Genomic DNA, 24,888 nt, shown 5'->3' with positions numbered 1-24,888 from the left:
CAACGGAAGGCATTACTCCAGGAAACTGAGCAAAATGGCCCAGCTAATCAAAAAAAAAAAAATCTAAAATCCTAAATGAATATGAGATGTTTGAACAAACCTCTAGCAGATGCTGAATTGCCAACAGCTCATGAAATAATTCTCAAACATGAACCTATAGTGAAGATAGTTTATGGTCTTATTTAAACTGAGAACCGTATGCTTTAATCACTAGACATGATGAAGGAAAAGGTTATTCATCTGTTGCTTGTGTTTTAAAAGTGAGATTTTTTTTCAAGTTCAGCAGGAGGCCAACCCTCTTCAAACTAAAACCAAAGGCTTTTTCTTCAGAGAAATGTGATGTTTTCATCTGAAAGTAGGTTTCCTTCTTTCCAAGAATGCAGATACCTGGTTGGAAAGCAAAGTCGTATGTCTTAGAAAGTAGAAACATGGCTGATCAGAAATCCAGCTAGAACTGCCACCTGCCTAGTTCTCATTCCCAAATTTGAGCCCCCCCACTTGCCTTCCATTCCATGTTTTCCTATTAGATGTTAAGATTGAACCCGCAACACAAATACAGGGAAAGAGAAGGGGAGAAAAACACAGACAGCAAGATCAGCCAATAGCATGGGAGAAAAGGGAAGGCAGTAGGATGGGGGCGGGGGTGGGGCTTGGAAATTTCATGTTTGCCTCATGCCAAAAACTCCCAGACAGCAAGATTTGGAAAATAATTTTAAGAAAAATTCAGTGATCTAGATGCTATGCCCACCCGACACCAAATATCTGGTCACGTGGGGCATCTGGGAGATTTTTCTGGATTCTTCATTTTCCATCTGAATGTTTGGCCATGCTTGGATGCCACCAGACAGCATTCATGGATAGAGTGGCTGAGAAGATGTCTGCAAAGGGGAAAGAGAATCTGACCTCCTTCGTCAGAATTCAGTTAATCTTATTAATGAGGTAGAAAAGTTTAAACCCAAACAGGGGTGTGTCTGGTTAAATTTGGATTAACAGAAAATGTACCAGGAAGAACCCTAAAAAAGAACAGCAGTAATTATGCCCACATGCAAGAGGGGCATGAGTTAAACTTGCGCCAGTAGACTAGAGACCATGCCTTGCAATACGGCAAGATTGCTGTAGTTGTATTAATACAACTTTGTCTTAATTATATGATTGATGTGGGCTTCAAAAGAAAACTCAGAAGCCACAGTGGCTCCAAGGGCATGAGCATTATTGAAAGGATAAAGACAGCTTCCCCAGAAGAAAACCACTCGAAGAGGAAGCCTGGGAGGTTTGTATGGCAGAACTAATCAATAATGTCTTGGTTTTATCTATATTAAGTTTAATAAAATTTGATGACATCCGTGATTGAAGATCACACACACAATTGTGGCAACATCAAAGGTATTCTGCAGCATATGTTCAGCCTGGGAAGTATAGCAAATCAGAGACTGGATGTATATGACACTGCACACCATGAGAACACGGAGAACCCCAAGAGGGAAGCATTGCCTGAGTGCCTTCTCCTCCTGTGTTTACAAAATAAGCAGGGTAATCTTTCTCACCAGCCTTCACCAACCACCTTTTCCTCTCATTCTCTCAGCTGTCTGGTATCAGAATTTTAAAAGAATAGGTTAAAAAAAAAACAAAAACAAAAACATACTTCTAAAGTTACTTCCAAAATCTGCCCAATAAACAAAAGCCTGCCCTGGAAAGATTTTCCCTTTATCTTATCCCATGAAGCCAAAGGAAATGAGAGAATTTCAAGAGTGACTCAGCACAGAGGAAAGGGGGAAAACTGGAGAAGTTGCCACGCAGTCCCTTGCAAAAAAGGGGACGAGGATTTTGTTGTCAAATTTCACATGCAGCTCTACAGAACAAAAGAAGAAAATGAGACCTGCAATTACCTCAGCTTTAAGAGCTCAGTGAAGATCACTTTAATCCCCCGGAGTTTGTACCACTGTCATATTTTACTTTCTCTTCAACAGGTGTACAAATTGTTTGGACTGGAGCTGAAAAACAGCATTCAGACTCTATGGGCTGAACGCGAGCAAAGTATTTGCTTAGTTGCAGCTGGTCATCTCATATCTTCTTCAGGAATGAGGGATTGGTGTCATGGTAACTTATTTTAATCAGTTTGGCAGCAGAAAATATTATGATTTTACTCACAAAAGTGATTCAGCTAGGTGAGCCTTCCTGGGGTTTTATATCGAAGAGGTAAAAGCAACCATTGTTTGTTTGAATTCAATTCTAACAATTCAGCTGAGGAAAACAGTGAGTATTAGTTGTCTTTTTTATACCTGTGTTCAATGCCATTTTATACTTGAGGATCTCTGATAAGCCAAATGCCCAAGCAACATCACACATTATGAAATTTGAAGGGTTTTTTCCTTTCTTTTTGCTTTGCTTTAAAAAAGTCATAAGTCTCAGAATCCCCCCAAAAATGGTAGGAAAGTTATGTTATTAACAAACTGAAAAAATAACCATGCTTGTGACAGGAATCATTTTCCTAAAATTGACTTGGGTCCTTTTTTTTTTCTTTTTTTTACAATTTTATAACTTTATTTAATGTGTTTGATCAGCGATTAGTTCTCATCCATGTTGACTGTAGATTTTTTCACGTGGTAACAGGTACATAGGTAACCAAAGTATAGTGCTTATTTGGTGAATCTTCATCCTCCTTACGTTTTCTGGACAACAGCACACGGATTCAGTATGGGACATTTCTTATTCCTTTGGCCCAGACAGCTTTGTTGAACCTGGTATCAATGTGCACATCTGGAGTTCTCAACTCCTTCATGGCAAATTTTCGAATCTCTTAGAGTGCCCAAGGGGGCACTTGTTGATGGAGTATTCTCGGGTCACCACCTCATTGATGGCAGAACGGACCTTTTTCTTCTCGCCACCCTTCTTTGCAGGAGCCATTCTGCCGAATCTAAGTTGGAAAGGGAGACCATTTTTATCTATAAAGCAGATGAAAATTTTCTAAACAAAAGTTAAGTGATATATTTTTTTCCACCATGTCCTCGTTTCCCTGCATAAGTGGAAGATCTAAGACTCTAAAGTCGGGCTTTCGACTCAAAAGCCACATTGCTTCTGTTATACTGCTCTACCTTTAATTAAAGAAATCATGCGCGGTGGCTCAAGCCTGTAATCCCAGCACTTTGGGAGGCCGAGGCGGGCGGATCACGAGGTCAGGAGATCGAGACCATCCTGGCTAACACGGTGAAACCCCGTCTCTACTAAAAATACAAAAAAAAAAAATTAGCTGGGCGTGGTGGCGGGTGCCTGTAGTCCCAGCTACTCGGAGAGGCTGAGGCAGGAGAATGGCGTGAACCCGGGAGGCGGAGCTTGCAGTGAGCCGAGATTGCGCCACTGCACTCCAGCCTGGGTGACAGAGCGAGACTCCGTCTCGAAAAAAAAAAAAAAAAAGAAATCAACACAGGCCAGGCATGGCAGCTCACTCCTGTAATCCCAGCACTCTGGGAGGCCAAGGCAGGTGGATCCCTTGAGCCTAGGAGTTCGAGGTCAGCCTAAGCAATATGGTGAAATCCTGTCTCTACCAAAAAAAAAAAAAAAATTAGATGGTCTCATAACCATGTCAATAGATAGACAATAGATAGATAGATAGATAGATAGATAGATAGATAGATAGATAGATAGATAGATAGATAGATAGATAGATAGACAGATGATAGACAGATAAAAAATGAAATAAAGAGGTCAGGCATGGTAGCTCACGCCTATAATCCCAGCACTTTGGAGGCCAAGGTGGGTGGATCACTTGAAGTTAGGAGTTCAAGATCAACCTGGCCAACAAGGTAAAACCCCATCTCTACTAAAAATGCAAAAGTTAGCCGGGTGTGATGGCGTATGCCTGTAATCCCAGCTACTCAGGAGGCTGAGGCAGGAGAATCGCATGAACCCATGAGGCAGAGGTGAGCCAAGATCACACCACTGCACTCCAGCCTGGGCAACACAGCGAGACTCTGTCTCAAATAAATAAATAAATAAGCACAATATTTTAAAGGTCTGCTTCTCTCTAGTTTCCCATGGTATTCTCTACAGCTATTTAATAGAAATTCCATGACCATTTAGGCACCAAGAAGGAGGGGACCCACTCCTAGCACCACCAGGGTAAAAAGCTTTGCATCACTCAGTTCAGATCCTCTGAGAAACAGAAGCCAAGATAAAATTAGCCATGCAAGAGACTTGAACGTTTAAGTTTGTGAATCTTCTACCTTGGTAGAAGCAGGTCAGATCTTGGGATTTGAGTGTTGCTTCACCAAGAAGACTTCGCATCTCTCTGTCCTTGAAAGGAGCTGTCTGCATCTTGCATTTCCTTGCCTCGCTTGGAGACATTCTATTTTGAACTGGCTGAAGCCTCCATCCCAGTGAAGAGCGATATTATTAACTCTGATTGACCAGGACTGACGGTAAGAGAGTGAGAGTTAGTGCTACATGAATTACACAGAGTGTGTATCAAGATGAAAATAAAAGCTGCAATGTGCAGACAGGAAGGGTGAAGGGTCCATTGAAAATCAGAGAGATTAGCAACTCATCACATTATTTGTGGGTTATCAGGAGACAGAGGTAATGAAAGTGAGACCTATATCCTTGATCAATAAGAGTTTGACTGCATTTTGAGTTCATTTTCCCCTGCCGAGAGAGAGACAGCAGGCTTACTATTGATCACCGTGTTAATCCATAACCAGACTGGGCCTTAGCCTGGTGGAGCAAGCGGGCAAAATAAGATAATAAGCAGGAACTCTTGATCTTTTATTATGGTATGCTAGATAAAGAGAGTGCGGGGGTTCAAGGTGGAATACTTTATAGTTAACCCTTACGGTCCCTCTTAATTTGAAATGCATGAGAAGAAGAATTGCAGCCCACCTTACTTTGACTTTTATTTGACCTTATTTTGTCTGCTTCCTATCTAAAGTGTGCCATGGCCCCTTTTCAAAGACTGGAGGCTGATTTAAGTGGGCCAAGGGACAGCCAAAATGACATTAGGCCCAGAGTAAAGGAGAAAGGCCCTCCAAACCCCGCTCGCAAAAATTAAGCGAAATCAAGCGTTAATTGCATCTGTTTTTTATATTTTCTTATGATATTTTAGAGTCACTCGATCCAAGAATATTGATTACATGAGTTGTCAATAATATGTGTCACTCTGCTGTTTCAATAGTAAGCATTATTTAGTTTTTCATTAAAGCATTTGACTAAAGCAGTCATTGCATTGATGTAGACCCATCTTAGAAATATGGTCCACCTTTTCTTTCAGATCCATCAGAGTTCCCACCTAGATCCCGGCTATAATTTAGGCATTTCCTGACCTGTCTATTAAAAATCGCCAGGCCCAGTGGCTCATGCCTGTAATCCTAGTTACTAGGGATGCTGAAGCAGGAGGATCACTTGAGCCCAGGAGTGGGAGGTTGCAGTGAGGTATGACAGCTTGGACAAAAGAAGGAGACTTCGTCTCTAAAATAAAAAATAATATCTTTCTCAGTGACTCAATATTTACTCATAGTAGTTTTTGCGGAAATTTAGACTAACTCTACCACAACTCCGATTAATCCACGTGACACCTTTGTACAAATTAGAAAAATATGACTCCCCCCGGCAAGCACAGCCTAAAAGCAACCAGATAAGATTTCTGCCTTCCCGCATCCCTTCCCCCAGGCACCATTGTGCGTAATCCTAAACAGTGCCCTGAAGTCCGGCGCACCAGCAGAGAAAGCAGGAGGATCATGGGAATGTAGCCCACCTACCTGCACCTTGCACGGGCGTAGTTTAGTCTGCACTCTGTGTGCTTGCCCCAACTCAGCTGTCTCTCATTTAGAGGCTTCCTGTGCTTTTCCAACTGAGTTTTCATCTAGTTCTTCAAAATGCTCATTCTTTCACACAAGTTGCACCTATTAGTAAATGGCAACTTAAGTCACCCTGGAGTTAAGTATTCTGAAACAAAGGGAGAGAGAAGTGGTGTAGGTGTGAGCACATTAGTATGAGAGAGAGTGAGAGACAGAAAGAGAGAGAGTGAGAGAGAAGGGGAGAAAAGAAAACAGGGTTTAAAGAGGTCTGCTTTGGAAACATAATACTTGAACTGCTCTAATAAGAAAAATTGGGAGATCCATACAAAAATAACGAATTTAAGTATAAAGCAATTTAAAATGAAATGTTTTGTGATGATTTAGCACTTTATCATTGGATAATCAGGGAAGTTAAACAACCTGAATGAGTTTATACAGTGATTATGTGGGAAAACTGGACCCCAACCCAGGACTTCTGAAGCTGGAACCAGTCATTTTTATAAGAGTTAGTCCAAAAAAAGCTGAGGCAGCAAAGTTTACTATGGAATTGATTTTCAGAAACAGGCAATGCTGCTTTGAACTATCATACTTACTGCTGATGATAAGTAAACGCTTCTGAAGTGGGTGAGACACTGAAAGTTCTCCCCAAAGCTTAAAGATCCAACTTGAGAGGGCTTGTTGGTATTAATTTACATTGTGAATAAAGAAAAGATTGTTGAAGAAAGAGGATTTTTCTCCATTTTAAAATGACAAACGGCAGCCATTATTTATCTGAAGCCTCCATAAAACAAGACAATCAAGTCATGTAACATTATTTGGAGATGGAAGATAGAATAAATGATTGTGGCATCAGTTTAGAATAATGAATACCAGAATATCTCACCTGGATAAGCCAAAAACTAGTTGCGAGGCCTTGGGAAATTTCTTTGGGCTTTCCTCTCTTCTAGAATGATCCACATGATCATTCCAGCTTTGACGTTCTATTGTCTTCCACAGTCAAATGATCCTAGCAGCCTTCTCAGCACCCATGTGTGATCAGAAGTACCAATTCTTGGTCTTTGCAGTAAAGTGGTCAAAAAAGAAGACTGCCGCCCACAGAAAAAAATGAAGCTTGCTATAAGATCCCATAAGATGTTTCAGACTTGGGTTTCACTGGCTCTTATTTTACGAAATCAAGAATAACTTAACAGAGTGCACGTCACCAAAAAAAGTTCATGGAAACAGTTCAAAAACATAATGGCTTTGGGAAAATGTTCATTTCTAATTTCATAAAAATGAGGATCTAATTTAAAATGAAAAAATGACGTTTGGTAATTGCTATCACTTGAATGTCTGTGTCCCTCCAAAAGTCATGTTAAGACTTAATCCCGGCTGAGCGCAGTGGCTCACGCCTGTAATCCCAGCACTTTGGGAGGCCGAGGTGGGCGGATCACGAGGTCAGGAGTTCGAGACCATCCTGGCCAACATAGTGAAACCCTGTCTCTACTAAAAATACAAAAAAATTAGCAGGGCGTGGTGGTGGGCGCCTGTAGTCCCAGCTACTCGGGAGGCTGAGGCAGGAGAATGGCGTGAACCCAGGAGGCGGAGCTTGCAGTGAGCCGAGATGATGCCACTGCACTCCAGCCTGGGGGACAGAGCCAGACTCTGTCTCAAAAAAAAAAAAAAAAAAAAGACTTGATCCCCAAAGCAACAGTATTAAGAGGTGGGGCCTTTGGGGAAATGATTAAGTCATGAGGGCTCTGCGTTTGTGAATGTGATCAATGCCCTTAGAAAAGAGGCTTCAGAGAGCCCTCCATCCCTTTTCCCCTTCTGTCATGTGAGGACACAGCGTTTGTCCTCTCTGGAGTACACAGCAATGAGGAACCATCTTGGAAGCAGAAAGCCACCCCTTAGTAGACACTGAATCAGTCAATGCTTTGATTGTGAACTTTCCAGCCTCCAGAACTGTGAGAAATTGATTTCTGTTATTCATGAATTACCCATTCTGTGTTGTTATAGCAGCAGAAATAGACTAAGACAGATTGATTTAAAAACTGAGAGAGAAAATCCTCTTATAAAAAAACTGTTTTGTGTCAAAAGCAATTGCAACAAAAGGAAAAATTGACAAATGGTATCTAATTAAACTAAAGAGCTTCTGCACAACAAAAGAAACTGTCATCAGAGTGAACAGACAACCTACAGAATGGGGGAAAATATTTACAAACTATCCATCTGACAAAGTCTTATATCCAGAATCTACAGGAGACTTACACAAATTTACAAGAAAAAAACAAACAACCTCATTAAAAAGTGGGCAAAGAATATGAACAGACACTTCTCAAAAGAAGACATTCACATGACCAACAAACAAATGAAAAAAGCTCAACATCACTGGTCATTAGAGAAATGCAAATCAAAACCACAATAAGATACCATCTCACACCAATCGGAATGGTGATTATTAAAAAGTCAAGAAACAGGGCCAGGCACAGTGGCTCACACCTGTAATCCCAGCACTTTGGGAGGCCAAGGCAGGTGGATCACCTGAGGGCAGGAATTCGAGACCAGCCTGAACAACATGGTGAAACCCCGTCTCTACTCAAAATACAAAAATTAGCCAGGCATAGTGGTGCATGCCTGTAATCCCAGCTACTCAGGAGGCTGAGGCATGAGAATCACTTGAACCCAGGAGGCAGAGGTTGCAGTAAGCCAAGATCGTGCCATTGCACTCCAGCGTGGGTGACAGCGTGAGATCTGTCTCAAAAATAAATAAATAAAATAAATAAATAAAGCCATTGCTAACATTTTATAGCATAAACTTATCTGTTTGTCCTATACTCATATATACATGCAAAATCTTGACAAAATTGGAATCATTTTGTGAGTATCATTTAAGTTGATTTTTTTCACTTATCTTGTATAATTACCATTCCATATTCTTGAATATTCTTTGAGAAGTTTGAAATTTTAAGACGTACTCTCTCCTTCTTCTACATTTTTGTTGTTGTTGCTTGAGACATGGTCTTGTTCTGTCACCCATGTTGGAATGCAGTGGCACGGTCATAGCTCATTGCAGCCTCAATCTCCCAGGCTCAAAGGATCCTTTCACTTCAGCCTCCCAAATAGCTGGGACTACAGGTGACATGCCACCACACTTGGCTAATTCTGTTTGATTTTTGTAGTGATGGGGTCTCCCTACATTGCCCAGGCTGGTCTTGAACTTCTGGGCTCAAGAGATCCTCCCTCCTCAGCTTCCCAAAGTGCTGGGATTACAGACGTGAGCCACTGTGCCCAGACTAAATTTAAAGCCTAGTTTCCCTATTTGTAAATGGTTTAGTGTTACTGGGTCAAATTATAAAATACATAGAAGATTAATTTTCAAATAGCCAGATCATTCAGTAATTAGAATTTTTCTTCAAAAAATCAATGAAATAATCATTTCCAATTTTGCTTTCATCTAACAGTTATTTCTAAGTAATTTGGGGTATAACAAATAATAAAACAAGTCCTCTGTGTTGAATGAATTTTGATTTCTGTGATCAATAAAGTAATTCTTGCTGTAGACTGTACACTTGAGTGCCATAAGGCACTCTCTTATCCATGCCATGTAAATATGCAGAGACACCTTTGCATCAAATAGCGTAGCCCTTCTAATCAATGTTTTCAACTCTTTTTTTTTTTAACTTGGCTTTTTTCACTCAATATATAACAACCTGATTTTAAGTGCTTAATGTTTTTTTCCTGTACCTGTCCCCTAAAAATCTAAGACTAATGAAAATGCTCACTCTTGTGTTTGATTTGCCAAGCCTGGACCTGCTGTTTACCTGGTGGATGAAGCACTTCATCAGGATTCCACTGTGCTGTGGTGAAAAGAGGCTTTATTCCACCAGTGCAGTTAATAAATGCGCATTTTCGAGAGCAGCTCAGATATCCTGAAGTATTTTCCAGGATTAAATTGATCGATGCATCACAATTTTGATTGATAATTTTCTCTCTGTAGTCCCGATAGTCTTGTAAGCAGGCAGAAGTCCATGTAGCACGTTCACAGGAAAACAAGTAAGATCCTTCCTATGAATTTTCTCCTTTAACCACAGTGTTAGCTACCATGCATTGTGTGGTAGGCATTTTAAATTTATTCTCACTAACTCTGAACAACTATCCAATATAGGTAGTATTAGCCCCATTTGATAGATAAGAAAATGAAAATGAAGGGATCTGGAAGCCCTAATTTAAATGCATGCTATCCACAGAGCAGTAAAAACTCACATTCATTTGTTTTACTTAGAAGGCACTGAAGGAGCAGGCTTTCATTTCTTAGGGTGTCAGGAGAGAATATGGGAGCCTGGAAAGAAGAATACATAGTCCTCAGAGACAACCTCCATTCGACTGTACCCATAAATGTATTTCGAAGTCTTCAATCTCCACCCATACAACACCTTGGCATCCAAGTGGTAGATAGTACCTCAGTGTTTCACGGCAGCTAGATTGAACATCCTCTAACAGTTCTTCCCCTCTTGAAATTCTAGAACCCCTAAACTGTCCCACAAATGCACTTGATATCAAGAGGGCTGATGCTGGGAAAGCCACCAAAAGCCTGTGCCATTCCAAACACTGGGTTGTCTTTGGTGAGCCCCATTACACATCAGCTCATGAAGCAAGAGGCAGAGTGTTGTTGAATCTGCAGAACATTATATAAGAAGGGAAGTCGATGTTACTTCCCACTTTTGATTGTGGTATTTCCAGTTCTCATTTCATTTGGTTCCACAATCCAGGATAGCAACCTATATCCCATCTATTTTGCAAATTCATACACCATGGTCATAAGAGAGAAGATGGAAGAGAATGGACTGATCTGTTCAAATACATCACATGATCAAAGAAGTACTTTCCAGGACTAGAAGAATAAAATATTATTCTTCATTAAAAGTTCTAGACCAATGATTTCAGAGGTGCAACAATTCTCCATGTTCTTTTCTCTAAGCCATAAAGTAGACAAAAGAAAACAGAAAAAAAACTAAAAAGTTTATATCTGCATTCAAATGGTTTTGTTTTCTCATTAAGAAAACAGTGTTTGAATATGCTTTCAACTTTATACTTGAACAATAAAATATTTACAATTATAATACAGCAAAAACCTAACAGTAAGAAAATGAGAAATCATTCTAATCTCTTAAGCAAATATTATCATATGAGCATACACATATCGTTCACTCACTTCCCCAACTCACTAAATGCTAGAAAAATGATTTTTTTAAAGACATAAGCCTATAACATGAAGAGTGGATGACAATATTAAAGTAGTAAAACTTTTGGAGCAGGAAAACAGGTGGAAGACTAGTGATTGAATTAACATATCCCGGAAAACTGATTTATAAGCCAAGCCTGGGGGAACCTATGAACCATGTAATACGTAATATGCATTACATGAGAGACTCTCCAAGTGTGCGGGTATGGGTGGTACCAGGTTTCCCTGAAACGAAAGTAAAGGGGGTAGGAAATGGGACAGTAAAATAAGAAAAACTTCTTTAAAAATTTGCTTAAGAATAAGTCAGAAAGGACTAGTATCCAGAATCTACAAAAAACTTAAATCAGCAAGAACAACAACAAAAAAATCACATCAAAAAGTGGACATGAATAGAAAATTCTCAAAAGAAGATATACAAACAGCCAAAAAACATGAAAAAGTGTTCAACATCACTAATCATCAGTAACTTAAACCACAATGAGATACTACCTTACTCTTGCAAGAATGGCCATAATTTAAAAGTCAAAAATAATAAATGTTGGCATGGATGCGGTGAAAAGGGAGCACTTTTACACTGCTAGTGGGAATGTAAATTAGTACAACGACTATGGAAAGACTACGGAGATTTCCTTAAAGAACTAAAAGTGGAACATCCATTTGATCCTGCTATCCCACTACTGAGTATCTACCCAAAGGAAAGTAAGTCATCATATGAAAAAGACACATACACAGGCCAGTATATGGTAGCACAATTCTCAATCACAAAGATATGGAACCAATCTACATGCCCATGGGCCAAAAAGTGGATAAAGAAAATGTGGTATGTATATGCCACAGACTACTACTCAGCCTTAAAAAGAAATGAAATAATGTCTTTTGCAGAAACTTGGATGGAACTAGAGGCCATTTATTCTAAGTGAAGTTACCCAGGAATAGAAAACCAAATATCATATGTTCTCACTTGTAAGTGGGAACTAAGTTATGAGAATGCAAAGGCATAAGAATGTTGTAACAGACTTTGGAGCCTCGAGGGCCCAAGAAAAGATTGGGAGGTGGGTGAAGGATACAAGACTACATACTGGGTATAGTGTACATTGATTGAGTGATGAGTGCACTAAAATCTCAGAAATCACCACTAAAGAATGTATCCATGTAACCAAAACTACCCGCACCGCAAAAACTATTGAAAGACAAAAATTAGCCCAGTCACAGTGGCTCATCCCTGTAATCTCAGCACTTTGGGAGGGCAAGGTGGGCAGATCACTTGAGGTCAGGAGTTCCAGACCAGGCTGGCCAACATGGTGAAACCCCGTCTCTACTAAAAATACAAAAATTAGCAGGGCGTGCTGTCGCCTGCCTGTAATCCTAGCTAGTGGGGAGGCTGAGGCAGGATAGTCACTTAACCAGGGAGGCAGATGTTGCAGTGAGCCAAAATCATGCCACTGCAATCCAGCCAGGGAGACAGAGCAAGACTCCGTCTCAAATAATAATAATAATAATAATAAATTTTAAAAATAATTAATTTAACATAAAATAAATTTCTTAGGTCATTTTACTAAAAAAAAAAATAACAAGTCAGATCTCTAGATCTCCTCACCAGCTCACATAGCCAAGAAGTGTCCCAACACAAAAAAATAAAAAGGACTCAAGGATCACAGCCACATTAGTTTTCTGGCTTATGAGAAAAGAAAAGAAAACTCAGGTAAGTGTGGGAATAGTGTTTTAAGGCTCATGCATGGAAATGGCATGCATCTCTTCTATTCCCACTCCGTGACTCACATGAGTATATCTAGTTGCAAAAGACCACAGGAAAATTTAGTCTCTGGCTGGTCAGCCATATGCCTAACTTCCTTACCATCAAAGAAGGGGAGAATGAATTTTGATCACATTTTGAGAGCAGGACCAAATGTCTGAGACTCTAAATTCCAACATTTAACACAGGAATATTATTCCCAAAAGGCCAGATGGGACCAGTTGCCTTTTGTTGTTGTTGTTGTTGCTGTTTTGAGACACAGTTTCACTCTGTCGCCCAAGGCTGGAGTGCAATGGTGCCATCTCAGCTCACTGCAAACTGTGCCTCCCAATTCAAGTGATTCTCCTGCCCTAGCCTCCCAAGTAGCTGGGATTACAGGCACCCATCACCACGCCCGGCTAATTTTTGTATTATTAGTAGAGACAGGGTTTCGCCATGTTGGCCAGCCTGGTCTCAAACTCCTTACCTCAAGTAATCCGCCCTCCTCGGCCTCCCAAAGTGCTGGGATTACAGGTGTGAGCCACTGTGCCCAGCCCCAGTTACCCTTTGTTCGTGCAATTCCTCAGCAGAGACTAGTGTGACTACAGAGGGTGTCATGTAAGGCTAAGTCGCCCCCATCCCCAGCCACCACAAGGTCACCCTGGATGTCACCTTGGAAAGAGCAGAAGGAAAGGAAGGAAGCCCAAAACACTGTGCATTAGCACAAAGGAGGCTGAGTTTTCTCTCCAGTTTAAAACAGACAAGACTGTAGTTGCATAAAACGGCATGTAGAAAGTTCAATCATCCACCACTATCTTTACCACCACCCTGCTCCCCAATAAGTTAAGCCTTCATAAAAACATTCTATGAGGCACCAGGAAATAGAAAACCTGTATTTTCTTTGCATATCTATGGTAAATATGTATTATAACCAATCCCCACTAGTGGACATTTAGCATGTTTCCAATTCATTGCTGTTTTCAACAATGCTACGGTGAGTGTTTTGTGTGTATACCTGTGTGTGTATTTCAATACATTTGCCAGTTTTTTTTTCTTTGCATAGCATCCCAGAAATGAAATACTGACTTAAGGGGAATACACTTTTTAAGGTTCTTGATATCCTTTACTAAACTTCTACCAGTAAGGTCGTGCCAACTTATAATTCCACAGCAGTGTACTGAATAACTAACCTCTTTTCATCCTGAATATTGGAAACCTCTCAAATATTTAACAGTACATTCTTTGCTAAAAACTAGATCGTTTTGTTTTTATTGAGCTGACTAGTAGGGAAGAGCTTAGCTCAATCATGAATAATAATTCATTTATAATTATGTAATAAGAAGTTCTATGAGAGGCACAATAGAAAAGACACTGAACTGAGATGCAGAAGTACTACCCTCCGTAGCTAGTTCTGGCAGTAGACTGCTGTGTAATATTGAGAAATCAAAACAAAAATAGGGGGTGGAATTAAATTTATTAATTTCTTGTCCCTCAAGGTAGCAGAAATCTTAATGGTAATACAATTTATAATTTTCACTTGAACCAAAAGCACTACCCTGAAGACTTACTTAGCCATGCGTGATTGAAACAGACAACTCAAAGCAGAAGACATATCTCATTTTCTACTGTCACCAAATAATCCCACTAGAAACCAGGTTATTAATGATTCCCCTACGCGAGACAGCAACTGCTGGCTTAAATTCAGATAGATGGATGGCTGTAGCTAATGTAAAATTTTCAGCATCATTTCACTTAAATTCAAAATTCAAATTCAACAAACATTGATTGTGCCAGAAGCCATTCCATGTGAAGAATATGAATCAATGGCCTTGTCCTGAAGAAGCTGACAGCATAGTGAAGTCATTTTCTCACAGTAGGTTGTTCTACACAGAATAGTTTCTACCTAAAATAATAAAGCAGATTATTGAGACCAAGAAATACTAGAATTACAAAATTTCCAAGCCATCTCAAAATTGAGGCTCACTTTTTAAAGTTACTTGCACATTTTTCTTAATATTTAATATATTTGCATATATTATAAAGAAATATTTTAATAGATTTGAATTGTGTGTTGTATGTGTATATGTGTGTATATAGATGCATATATAAAATGTGTATAAAATCTTATTGGTAACCTGTACTAATTTTTGTGTTAAAATCAACTGTGTATTTAACAACGCTTGAGTCTAAATTAGAGAAATATGATTGACATCAGAGCAGCAACATGTTATAAAATGTAATTACTTAATTTTAAAAATTAACTTCATATAATTAACTAATACACCAATAATTAAGAAATATGTAATTAAATTATAGTCCCTACTGCTTAGTCATTTAATCATAAAAGCAAAACATAGTTTTATAAACAAATAAAATAAATCTGAACTCTATTAATTAAATGTGTGGTTGGAGCTAAGAATAAACATTAAGAATAAAAATCATCTATTTCCACAATCTCTGTAATTAGAAAACAAGTTTTATGATGAAGTGCTTAATTATTATATTGTATAGACTAGTTGGTGTGGCTCATCTCCTCAGTTTGAATACTAGCTCTGCCGCTTGGCAGCTATGATGTCCAACTGAACCTCTCTAAGTTTATTTCTTCATCAGTAAAATGAGGATAATCATAGTGCCACTTCAGGGAGCTATTGTCAGAATTAAATAAGATAATTCATGGATCGTGCTTACTATAACCCTGACACCCGGAAAATCCTAGGCACCATTATTACCTAGCCAGTTTGGAAAATGGTCTGCTTCATACGTAATTTGGTATTAAATCAGAATTCTGCAATATCATTTATACAACCAACCAAGTTCATCTCTTTGATTGGTAGGGAAAATATAAGAGTGGAAACAGGAATATACTATTATTTTGTTAAAGTCCTGAAGAGTCTTCTTCTCTAATGAATTACCTCTTTCTGTTTAAAGAAAACCAAGATATTACTACTGAAAGTTTGTCAGTTTCATTTGCAAACTGCTTCAACAAACTAATTCTGATAACTATGGGATCTTGCTTCCAAAAGACAGTATACATATGGGTTTTTTGAGGAGAGGCGACAAAACAAATACTCCGGCTAATGTAAAGTGAATAAAATCTCTTGGCAGAATATTAGAAAACCAGGTTACTTTCAGAAGGGCTGGAGAGCCAGGTTTGAAACCAGGCAGGAACAGAGGCAGCTCCACAGAGTAGATGTGGGCCCACGAGGACCAACCTCATTGCAGGAATTACCTGGTTCGAGCCAGTCTCTGGGGAGCATGAGATCGTACCCCGTTCTCCATGTTCGCAAGTCTCATCTTATACATCGGTGTGTACCAGGACAGAGAAAAGAAAGATTTGTCCCATAGAATCCCTCTGGTGGGAGGGAAATACCTGGACACCAGTCCCAGAACACCGTGCAGGTGGGCTCTTTAAGAAGTGTTAATGGATTCTGAACAGGCTCAGACCATGGGGTTGTCACAGTCAAATACATGAAGAATCTACAAAACTTTGTGAAGCTTAAATATAATTCCACTAACGTTACTGGAAAGAAGACGGGTATAAGCTCCCACTTGGGGAGCTTTAGCCATCACAATACTTTGAAGGATTCTCATTTGAGGAAGGTACCTAAACCCAGAAGACGATTATAAACTAGCAGAGTTGTGACATTTTTAGGATTAAATAAAACCATGTCTATGAAATGCCTTCATAAAATACAGCACACCACATGAATGTAAAGTGATATCAGTATCAGTAGATGTCTGTTAGAAAAGTAGACACCACATTTACATACAATCAGTTGGAGATAAGACATTCTTTCCCCGCAACCATTGTTTCCCTATATACCAGCTCTTTTCCCTTTTGACAGTATCTTGTTTTAATCACAGCAAAGGTAAAATTTTAAGAACCTCATTCAACAATATGAATACGTATCCTCAGGGTATGCTAAATACACACACACACACATCTCATATTTTAAAGCTATTCATAAAGTAGTTCTCTTCCAAGCTAAATTAGCAATGTTCAGATACTGCAAAAAAAGAACCTAAGAAGGGGAAATGCTTTCTAATGAGGCTGTCTCTAAAGCAGCAATCAAATAGGAATTCAGGGAATGTTCTGACATCAGTATTAAGAAGACTAGTTTGTTTGCATCTGCTAAATTTACGGTGCTTAACTTTTCAATGCTGAGATTGTCATATTTCCAGGAAATGTTTTATTCGCTCAGTTTCCATTGTCTGAGAAATGAAGCTATCACTGAACTATTTCCAAGAAAATCCCAGTAGAGATCCTTATAGACAGAGAGGTAAATGCATAGATGGAATGAATTGGCTCTGAGTCTTTGCACATGTTAGAAAGACAAATAATATTCCAATGATACTGAAGTTAACAGATCTGGGTTTCAGAGGTAAAAGCCACAGAGTAATGAATATGCTTAATAGTGGAAAAGAAAGTCAAGGAAATTTTATGCAAGAAAGCAAGTTAAACCATATCTTTTGGAAGAAAAATTACGAATCTATGTATTTTGCTAAGTATTAAGAAGTCCAAATGAGGCTGGGCTCAGAGGCTCAAGTCTGTTATCCCAACACTTTGGGAGGAGGCCAAGGGGAGGATTGCTTGAGGTCCTGAGTTCAAGACTAACCTGCTCAACATAGAAAGACCTGGTCTCTACAGAAAAATTATAACATTAACTAGACATGGGAGTGTTCACTTGTAGTCCCAGCTACTCAGGAGGCGGCGGCAGGAGGACTGCTTGAGTCCAGGAGTTGGAGGCTGCAGTGAGCCGTGACCACAATATTGCACTCCAGTCTAGGCAACAGAGTGAGACTCAATCTCAAAAAGAAAACAAAACAAAACAAAAACAGAAAAATTCAGGCCGGGCGCAGTGGCTCACACCTGTAATCCCAGTACTTTGGAAAGCTGAGGCAGACAGATCCCCTGAGGTCAGGGGTTCAAGACCAGCCTGGCCAACATGGCGAAACCCGTTCTCTCTAAAAATACAAAAATTAGCTGGGTGTGGTGGCACGTGCCTGTAGTCCCAGCTACTCAGGAGGCTGAGGCGGGAGAATCATTTGAACCCGGGAGGCAGAGGTTGCAGTGAGCTGAGATGGCGCCACTGCACTCCAGCCTAGGCAATGCCTGACCAATGCACCTGGCCAATTACTGGAATTGTATGCTAAGTCTTGAAATCAGGTAGTGTGAATTCTCCAACTATATTCTTGTGTTACAAAATGTTCTTGGCTATTCTAAGTTCTTTGCGTTTTCATATACATTTTAGAATCAGCAAGTCAATTTCTTAAAAGCAAACAAAAAGTCTGGAGTAGAGCTACAGTCAGCTCTGGACTTTTCCATGACAGACAAATAAAATGTCTTGTTTAAGGCCACTTGCATTATAGATGTTTTTTACCGAAGACCAAACCTAATCCTAACTGATGCAAGCTTTGTTTCACTCTGCTGAGCCCTCGACCAATCATCATAGCCAATAATGTATAACGCAGGTAGCTCCACCAGAGACACAACAACTGATTGTGGAAAAGAGATGGCTCCCTAGGAAAATCAGGGCTTGAGCTAGAAGTTGAAAGGATTTGGGGTAAGTAAAGTATATACTTACCACTCCACCAACATGGCTTCAAAACTAAACAAACTGGAGGTTACACCTGCCTTGATTACTATCTGTTTTTTAAAAGACTCATTCAGTTTACAACGTGCTTTCTAGCTGCTGAGTTGCTTATTGACTTTGAAATACAAACAATGGCACCCAGAGTGAAATATGTGAAGGAGACACAGCTATACAGTGACCCTAGAGCTCTCCAAAAATCACAGACCATGGTCTGCTGAAGAATGTGGCCAACTCAGCTATTCGGAAGCAATCTTGCTTTTTTTTTTTTTTGCGACTGAGTTTCACTCTTTCACCCAGGCTGGAGTGCAGTGGTGCCACCTTGGCTCACTACAACCTGTGCCTTCCAGTTTCAAGTGATTCTCCTGCCTCAGCCTCCCGAGTAGCTGAAATTACAGGTGCCCACCACCATGTCCAGCTAATTTTTGTATTTTTTAGTAGAGACAGGGTTTCACCAGGTTGACCAGGCTGGTCTCAAACTCCTGGCGTTGTGATCCGCCTGCCTCAGCCTCCCAAAGTGCTGGGATTACAGGCGTGAGCTACTGCGCCCAGCCCACCAATCTTGCTTTCGAGGATGACTTTTGCACCTGAGGAAGACTCAAAAGGTACTTTGTTTCTTTGCTTGCTTGTTTTTTTTTTGTTTTTTTTTTTTTTTTAATTTAAACTAGTCAAACAACAAGGTCAAACAGAATTAGGCAGAGACACATTTTCAAATTGAGGAGATGAGATTGGGAGGTCGCTAGCGAAAGCTTAATGAATTAATTTTTTCTTTTTTGAGAGGGGGTCTCACTCTGTTCCCCAGGCTGAGATGCAGTGGTGCAATCGCAGCTCACTGCAGCCTTGACCTCTTGGGCTCAAGGGATCCTCCTACCTCAGTCTCCCCAGTAGCTGGTACTATAGACATGTGCCACCATGCCCAGCTAATTTGTTTTTAATTTTTTGCAGAGACAAGATCTCCCTGTGTTGCCCAGGCTGGTCTCGAACTCCTGTGCTCAAGCAATCCTCCGGCCTCAGCCTCCCAAAGTGCAGGGATTACAGGCATGAACCACCATGCCTGGCAGTGTGGAAGCTTAATTTAAAAAGCAAGTGATGGGGACGGGGCGTGGTGGTTCAGGCCTGCAATCTCAGCAATTTGGGAGGCCCAAGCAGGAGGATTGCTTAAGCCCAGGAGTTTGAGACCAGCCTAAACAACATAGGGAGACGCCGTCTCTACAAAAAAAGAAACCAAATTAGCTGAAGTGGGAGAATCGTTTAAGCCTGGGAGTTCAAAGCTGTCGTAAGCAGTGATTGTGCCACTGCACTCCAGGCTGGGCAACAGAGAGAAACCCTGTCTCAAAAAAAAAAGCAAGTATTGATAGGATGGCTTCTGCCAAATGTTTTCTGAAAACTCAGATAAAGTTATGAAACATAGATGCGGCAGATCTACAAACCCCAAGGCAAAACACAGGCCAGTCTCCCTATTAATGCCTGGTGACATCATATAAGCACTGGAATTGGAACGTGATGTTGAAAGATGACTCAAGTGATCCAGTTGGCAGAAGATCTAAATTCTTTGGAAATGCCTTCAGCCTTGGTTCACCTCTGCCCTGAGCTGGTTGGCTGATCTTCACAGTATGCAGCTATGGGATGAGAGAGTCAGTTCTATCCTGCAAATTACAGGGCTGCTTCAGAAGCTGCTTGGCTACATCTCAGATGGACCCTTGGCTCTGGTGTTCTGAGCATGACTTTCTGTTCTTTGGCCTTTGCCCATCTATGATTCCACCAAATCACAGTCCAACTCATAATCTTCCAGAGTGTTAAAGTTTTTGTTTCTTCTTCTGAAATTACCCACCCTAAAATCCTCCGTATATTTTTTGTTGTTGTTGTTGTTGAGACAGAGTCTTGCTCTGTCCCCCAGGCTGGAGTGTGGTGGCGTGATCTTGGCTCACTGCAACCTCCGCCTCCAGGGTTCGAGTGATTCTCCTGCGTCAGCCTCCCGAGTAGCTGGGACTACAAACGTGAGCCACCATGCCTAGGTAATTTTTGTATTTTTTAGTAGAGACAGGGTTTCACCGTGTTGGCCAGGCCCATCTTGAACTCCTGGCCTCAAATGACCCACCTGCCTCAGCCTCCCAAAGTGCTGGGATTACAGGGATTACAGGCATGAGCCACCACACCTGGCCTTCTTCTGTATATTTCAAACAGCCGCATGTATTGAACCTTAAAACAAATGAAATTGGAAGATCAGTGGAGGACTTCAAGTGTTACATTGTGTAAAGGACATGATCTTACATTTGATATAAAGCAATAAATCTGAAGCATTTTCATCAATCTGAAGGTACTATTTTAACTAAGAACCTATCAGTCTACAGTGCTAGGGCACATAGCAAACAAATGGAATTAAATAGGCAAGAAGCCTCACTTCAGATTGACGATACCATGCAGGTTGCTTTAGGTCAATGGAAATGAGTGTTCTTAGTAAGCATCATCTGCATTTTCTCCATTGCCCTCAGATGCAGAGAGATTCATGAGCACCAAGGTACCCATCTCAGGTAGCCACAAGCCCAAGAGGGCATCCTAAAGACCACGTCAGGATGCATTTGAGAAACGAGACAGCTTCATCCTCTTTTACTTCCCCTCTGCCTTCACATGGCCCATATCAACAAAGACGTAGCATGGTGCCTTAGAAACTGCTCTTTCTTTATAAGCTCAGAGTCAAGTTCATGACTACTCACAAGAGACTATGACTTTATGGAATGCTATTATGTGCTCTATCTTCTTGATTTATTTTATTTGTTCCTAATGTTTTAATTTAGCAATATGATTGGCATTTTTGTTAATCACTTTGAATTCTTTATGCAGGAAGGTAAGATTTATATGTTATATCAATATAATTAATGTCTGTGCATACAATCTGGGAGTACGGCGAAAGAGAATAGTCTTTAGAGTAATACTGCCCTGCTTTAGGTATCTGTCCTGCCACTCAGTACCTACGTGACCTAGGACAAGCTATTCACCTCTCTGAGGCTGAGTTTCTTTACTTGTGAAGTAGGGATGAGAATGCGTCTACCTTCGAAAAGGTCAATGGGACTGAAGGTAGTATAGGTGAAATTCTTTGTACATTGCCTGCCACCAAGTAGTTACCCACATATCATTTGCTGTCGTTATTTATGAAGCAGCTCATCTGCAATGTATTTAGGGGTGATTCCATCTTCTAAATAGGATTGAGCATTTCCTGCCAAGTCAACAAGGCTGAATCTAGCAGTATCAACACTCCACTATTTCCCTGTCTCAGTGCAAAAGTGTAAGTTGTGACCATTTCTACGGTATCATATTAACACTGGAAGAGAGGGAAATAGGAAGAGCAAAAAGAACAGGAGTCAGGAAGACCCCCTGAATTAATTCTCAAATGCCAAATCAATGGAAGCTCCTCACTTGCATGCTCACTGGCTAGGGTCAGTCTCAGCATCAATTGGAAACTTGTAAAAAGTGTGAATCAGAACCCCTTACCGTGGACCCCAGGAACCTGTGATTTAACAAGCTCTCTGCACAATTCTTGAGAAGCACTGCTGGAAAACAGTAATGTTAGAGGATACCTTTAGCCATTGGCCAGCTCAGACAGAAGGAGCCAGTAACACCCAGGCTGGATCCAGGCCCCAGGACGATTCATTTGGAATTGCAAAATGATTTTTTCAATGGCCACTTTCATACTTTGGAAAATTGAGTTTCCAGGTTATCTTGCAAAATGAGAAATGATGGCAACACTGAATCTGCATTTCCACAGGATTACATTATTTATTTATTTATTTATTTATTTAGAGACGGAGTCTCACTCTGTCGCCCAGGCTGGAGTGCAGTGGCGCAATCTCGGCTCACTGCAAGCTCCGCCTCCCGGGTTCACGCCATTCTCCTGCCTCAGCCTCCCCAGTAGCTGGGACTACAGGCACCCGCCACCACGCCCAGCTAATTTTTTTGTATTTTTAGTAGAGACGGGGTTTCACCGTGGTCTCGATGTCCTGACCTCGTGATCCGCCCGCCTTGGCCTCCCAAAGTGCTGGGATTGCAAGCGTGAGCCACCGCGCCCGGCCTAGGATTACATTTAACAAGAGTTAAATCACAGTGCACTTCTTCAGAACCAGAGCTTTCTAGTTTGTCATAGTCCCCACCAGTCCCTCTTATTTTACACCTGCTCCACAATGCCCATCTCTAGTCCTAGCAAGCCCCTGTGAGCATTTAGTTTGGCCACTCCTGATCTAGTTCAACCTCTCCACCCCCATTTAGGAAAGTACACTTAGGGTGAGAGAGTTTAAGCAAATTCAGTTAGCAAGTTAAGAACCAAATAATGTATTACAGAAATCATAGCTATTATTGCAAAATCGTTTGTTAAAAAGAAAAATAATTTGGACCGGTATGCTAATTTTGTGATATCTTCTGTACTATAGTTCTGCATCCTTATCCCTTGTCACTAACCTTGATGTCCATTTTCATTCCTCCATGACAGAGTGTTATTTGGATAAAGGAGGCACAGTGAGATTTGCTGAGTTTCACAGGGGCCAATCAAAAACACAAGCAAACAATTTTGCTCTCACAGTGACTGGATCTTATTTTAGCATTACATAGTCAAGGTGTCTCATTTCTAACAAATACCAGAAATTACACTTGTAAATGGCATGTATGTATCTGCAAAAGAAGAGATTTCTCAGGCATCCGTAATGTAGATATTTAAAAGTTTTCCAGGTGATTCCATTTTTTGCCACCAGGTTTGGAAAACAATGATTTGGGCAACTGTGACATAATCCAGTTATCCTCCCTGCCACCCTGACAGATGGCATGATCATTTTAAAAAATGTTTTCAAGCTGGTTGAATTGTAAATAATTCCTTATATTGAGCTAAAATCTACCGCCTGCAATACCTGTCTTCTATCTACTCCCCTTCGAAATCCATTGCATTTTGCCTGTCCCTACCCCATTGTCTCTCAACTGTTCTATAAGTGATTTGGTTTCTGCACTAAGATCCACTGTGGTCACCAACCTCAAGAGATAATAATGAGACTCATCCTCTACGGAAACCTTGTTCTCTCACAGGCATAGCATTAGGGATTTTGGATCCCTTCTCTCATATTCTCAACAAGCTAGAGAAGTGGATTTTATTATCCATTCTTTAACTGCCAAAGCCGGAACTGAGACTGAGGCAATTATGCTAGTAAAACTATGTTGGCCTGGCACCATTTGGTGGCTGGATCTGGGCACTACATTTTTTAAAAAATTGTTTTATTTTTAATTTTTGTGAGTACATCATAAGTGTACATATTTGTGGGGTACATGAGATGTTTTGATACAGGCATGCAATGCAAAATAATTACTTCATGGAGAATGGGGTATCCATGCCCTGAAGCATTCATCCTTTGTGCTACAAACAATCCAATTACACTGTTTTAGTTATTTTAAAATGTACAATGAAATTATTGTTGACTACAGTCACCCAGTCGTGGGATCAAATAGTATGTCTTATTCATGGTTTCTATTTTTTTGGTACCCATTAACCATTCCTACCTCCTCTCAGCCTCCCATTACCCTTTCCACCCTCTGTTAACCATCCTTCTACTCTCTATGTTCATGAGTTTAATTGTTTTGATTTTTAGATCCCACAAATATGTGAGAACATTCGATGTTGGTCTTTCTGTGTCTGGCTTATTTCACTTAACATAATGATCTCCACTTCCATCCACGTCATTGCAAATGACATGATGTCATTCCTTTTCATGGCTGAATAGTACTCCATTGTGTATATGTACCACATTTTCTTTATCCATTCATCTGTTGATGGACACTTAGGTTGCTTCCAAATCGTGGCTATTGTGAACAGTGCTGCAACAATGGGCATCGCATTTTTTTAAATTGGAAGCTCCCTGGTCTAGAATACTATCTTTCTAGGTTAAGGTTAATAAACAAGTCTTAGCATAATTTGTTTTAGAACTAACCTCATATCGAACCAGCTGAAAGGGGGACCTTGCAAGCTGTCTGCAACGGCTCGCTGAGGACCAGGGCTTGATCCATCACATGCACCCACCTGTAAGTGTGGGGTGCCGGGAGATGAGTTTCTAGGCCCTTAAACATGAGGCAAGAGCCCTGACAGAATCAACGAAGAATAACTAAATATTTATTCGTGAGAAGCCTTCACGAGAGGCTGGATGGCAGACACTAAACATGAGTTTTAACTGGTAAAGGATGCACCGTATGCGGAATGTGAAGAAAAAAGGAGAGGGCTGGAGGGAAACAAGCCTGGGATTTGTTTGTTTGCTTTGGTTTTGGTTTAGTTTGGTTTTTGCCAGGCCCTGTTCTCCTGTTTTTCTCCTCCATTGTCCATTTTAAAATACTAAGCAAATAAATAAATAATTTTAAAAGGAGCAGTAACCTGCAATTCCAATGAATGCTCCCCCAAATAAATTATAACAACTACAGGGTGGTCTAGAGTGCTCAACTAACGTTCATCTTCTTTTAACATGTAATCATCTACAGGGAGAGGAGACGTCGTAAAACCTTATGCACTCCCCTGCTTGGGGTTTTGTGCCTCTT

At 40.5% G+C, this 24,888-nt stretch overlaps 1 pseudogene; it reads right to left on the bottom strand.

The window, feature by feature from the left end:
• Nucleotides 1-2,557: 2,557 nt before the first annotated feature.
• On the bottom strand, nt 2,558-2,913 carry LOC100601403 (annotated as a pseudogene).
• Between the last annotated feature and the right edge of the window lie 21,975 nt (nt 2,914-24,888).

This window comes from Nomascus leucogenys, chromosome 6 (genome assembly GCF_006542625.1).
Source record: "Nomascus leucogenys isolate Asia chromosome 6, Asia_NLE_v1, whole genome shotgun sequence".
Taxonomy (NCBI): domain Eukaryota; kingdom Metazoa; phylum Chordata; class Mammalia; order Primates; family Hylobatidae; genus Nomascus; species Nomascus leucogenys.
Note: the sequence above shows the minus strand (reverse complement) of the source record. Positions and strands in the feature narration are given on the sequence as shown.